The 3,777-nt window shown below is 41.2% G+C and overlaps 1 long non-coding RNA gene across 1 annotated transcript; it reads left to right on the top strand.

The window, feature by feature from the left end:
- LOC114459240 (uncharacterized) lies at nucleotides 1-647 on the top strand. The gene is made up of 3 exons (XR_003673287.1): nucleotides 1-59; nucleotides 140-202; nucleotides 572-647. It is a non-coding gene; the product is annotated as an uncharacterized LOC114459240 (long non-coding RNA).
- Nucleotides 648-3,777: the final 3,130 nt, after the last annotated feature.

The following is a 3,777-nucleotide window of genomic DNA, read 5'->3' as shown; positions in this document are numbered from 1 at the left end:
TGGCTGTGGCGTCTTCCGCATTCCGAGGTGTGGGGAAGCCGATCGACAGCAGCAGACAGGTTCGTGTTTTTAAAAACTATTCACTCGTGTGCTCGATCTATGCATTTTAAGTTAAGCCGCCTGTCACTATAACTTTTAGAACAACCTACTGTGCTGCGGGGAATCCGTCGCCGCCATCGTGTTGCGTCGCGTTGAGGAACTGGTGAGTAAGAATGAATGAATGAATGAATGGGCTACATGCTAAGCTAGCGGCGCCGAACACTAGCATTAGCATTGGCTGGTCAAATAAAATGGTTGATGCATCTTTTAATGTTGTAAAGATTGTTATTGTGGTGTGAACAAATGGTCCTCTCAGACTAACTGTGTTTACATGCATATTTAATATTTATATATTAACTTTGTGCAGCTAATGCACAAAGTTTAATGCAGATAGTATTATTGCGCTTTTGACTGTTTTTTAATCTCTTGTTTATTTTGTAGTGTATACATTTATTTGAATACATTATTATTTTGTGTACACATGGATCTGGACATAGCCCTATTGTTTATTGGTCCTGTTATGATATTACAGGCCAGGTTCTCTCTGTCTTGGAGACGAATTGATGGTGAGCTGAACTAAGGCTGGGAGCCTACCTTCGAAGCAGCATGCACTGAACAGCCATCCTGCTGGTCTGGTAGGAAGTTGTCCACAGCCTGTCCCCACACACTTCTCAATCGACCGACGCTTCATGCTCACATACACATTCCCCTGTCCCCATCAATAACCTATGGACTTGCCACTATGAACTCTTCTAAAACCCTCGTGGGTTGTTGCGTTGGACGTTGAAGGAACCAAATCAAATGGATTATTCTTTTATGTTCTTGGTGTGTGTGTGATAGTTGCTGTGTGTTCTGTGATCATCCTGCTCGATACGAATCATACAGTACACGTGACTATTGGTTACCGGTTGAACTGCAGTTTGTAAATAGTGTTGGGTCTTTTCTATTTTTTTCACATTACTGTTCTGTAAATACTTTATGTAAACTATTAATTAATATATGGTACCTGCACCAAAGTTAACCTCTTGTTTCCGTGTTGTCACTGACCACCAGCTCCTGTAATTGGATTTAGTCTTCTGTGATCAACTAGCCTATGCATTTTTCAGCCTCAAAGTATTAGTATTAGCCCAACCTTAATACTAGCAGCGAGTTTTCAAAACCCGCTACAATTAGTTCTAACCTGATAAGTTAATAATAAATGAGTGTTCAATGAACACGCCCTCTGATGCTGTTTTAATGCACAGCACTGCTTCTCTTTAAACTCTTCACCACATTGTCCTTTTTGCTTTATTCCAGCCAGGAGAGGACCCTGGGCTATACCTGGAGAAGCAGCCTCTCTCCTCTCCGCTGCTGGCTTTTGATGGAACATCCAGCTGTGTCGTTGTGGGAAACATGCCTGTGAGCACCTCCCCCAGGAGGAATTCTGGGAAGCAATGTTGGGATTGATGTCATACTACTACACTCTGCACTTAACACACCCAAAGTGTGTTGCCACGGTCGTCTCTGTCATTCAAACCGAGGTCATTGGTGATGCCATCCATGATCAAGATGCTACTAGCACATATAGGAAAGCAATCGCTGAATGGAAATCATTGGTTGAAAAATAGGTGAATGTCAAGCAGCATTTTGTCAGGTCTGTTGTGTTTGTTTTTGTTTGCAATGCCTTTGGTTTTAGTTTTAATATAGATTTAGGTTTATTTCAAGATGAGTCAACTTGTATCAAGAAACAGCTTAATCATTTTTCACTAATGCTGAGTCATTTTTTACTTAGATTAGTTGTTTTCTTCTTAAAAAAGCAACAAAAATTTTAACAAGAATTATTTGTTTATATTCAGTATATTTCACTTGTTATTGTGTTGTAGGAAGTTTGATTTCAAGTAGTTTATTCTAATAATCATCCATTTCTGCTTATTTTAACCCTTTAGAATACTTATCTTGCTAACCACGACATTAATTCTAATGAAATTCAGTACATCTACACGTCTGCTATATGTTGTCACCACTAAAATGTAGTATTTTTTTTCTAGATCATCACCAACTCAGGTTAATCCAGGCTGATTAAAACCATCCCATCTGAGCTGGGACATGAACTGATCCATTTATTCACACATTAGTTCTTCTAATGTCTTTAAACACTTTTATTGATACACACAGACCTGGTCAGAGCAGGTTACACTCCCAGTTAGGATCATGGAAAATAACATTTGCTCTGTCTCAGTATCTAGTTTAGACTTTTTTTTAGATCTGTGTCCTGGGTATGATGGGTTTACGAGGTGAACAGTACTCAGCCATGTTGGGAAGTCCAGAAATCACACAGCATTTCACCCAATCATACTTGCTGTGGTCCATGCAAGATAATACCACAGACCAAGTATTTGTAGTGTAGTCATAGCACTCAACAATTCTGTTTCCTGTCCTAGAAGACACAACAAAGATCTGCTTGTTCATCACTGCAATGTCAAAGTAACAGTGTCTGTGGACCATTGCAGGGACATCGTACCAGGTGTTGGTCACTGGGTCATAAGCCTCAGCAGAACTCAGAAATTTCAACCTATCTCTGCCTCCAACAGCAAAAATGCGGCCCATATATGTAACAACTCCAAGGTCATAGCGAGGTGTTCCCATAGGAGTGATCAGTGTCCACTGGTTGGTGTCTGGGTTGTAATACTCAGCAGTATTCAGTGCTCCATAATTCCATCCTCCACATATGTAAATCTTGTTGTTCAGTGTGGTGCAGCTGGCGTTTCTCCTCTCTTCATTCATTGATGCAATGAACGTCCACTGGTTGATGTTGGACTGGTAGCGTTCAGCAGTTCTGTGTGAGGTACTATTCCTGAAGCCTCCCATAGCGTAGATGCATCCCTTTAGCACAGTAACACTCACAGAGTACCGTGACTCCTGCATTGGTGACATCTCCTGCCAAGTGTGTTCGACTAGGTTATACCTCCATACTCTGTTACAGGGGTCGGTATATCTGAAAACACCACCCACAATGTAGAAGCATCTACCAAGGAAGACAGTGCTGTAGAGGTCTAAGTGAGTCATGGGATTCTCCAGACTAGTGTGAACTGTGATCCAGCTGTTAGTTCTGTAGTCAAAGGCCTCTATGGTCTTAGAATTTAATCTAAACATCAGTAAAACGGCATTTGGCAAGCGACGGCAAGACAAGGTGTTGTTGATCCCAGACTCAGAGCAGAGTAACGAAGGTTGAGACATGACTTTAAGGGTATCAGAGACCAGGAGGTGGGACTCAGGGTTTGTTTTTACCACATCATTGTTAAGCACATTGTCTGTGATGTAACTTTTGTCCATCAGCCCCAGTCGTACCTTTGGTAACAGAGTAGAAATGGCTCCCTGTCGTTCCTCAGGCATGTGGTTTATCCATCTTAAAACACTTTGATAAACTGTGCTCTCCTGGGTCACAGTAAGGTCATCCTGACCCAGGATATCAGCCAGCTCCTGCTCCGCAAGCTGCAAAAACTCTTCACAGAGTGAAACCTCCTCAAAATTTTCACAGATAAAGTGAAATGCCTCATTCTTCAGTTGAAACAAAATGGGAATATAACAGGATTTAGTAAACTGCCACAGCCCAATGCAGTTTTTTGGGCAGAGACGATCCTTCAGAAATTCAAAGCATGGTTGTTCCAGACTCTTTACATTGAACTGATGCACTTCCATCATTAGATCAAAAATATTGCTAATGTCAGAAATATAATAAGTAAAGTCACTGAGTCCAAG

Source organism: Gouania willdenowi, unplaced genomic scaffold (genome assembly GCF_900634775.1).
Source record: "Gouania willdenowi unplaced genomic scaffold, fGouWil2.1 scaffold_275_arrow_ctg1, whole genome shotgun sequence".
Taxonomy (NCBI): Eukaryota; Metazoa; Chordata; class Actinopteri; order Blenniiformes; family Gobiesocidae; genus Gouania; species Gouania willdenowi.
The sequence above is the reverse complement of the archived record's forward strand: the minus strand, read 5'-3'. Positions and strand labels throughout refer to the sequence as shown.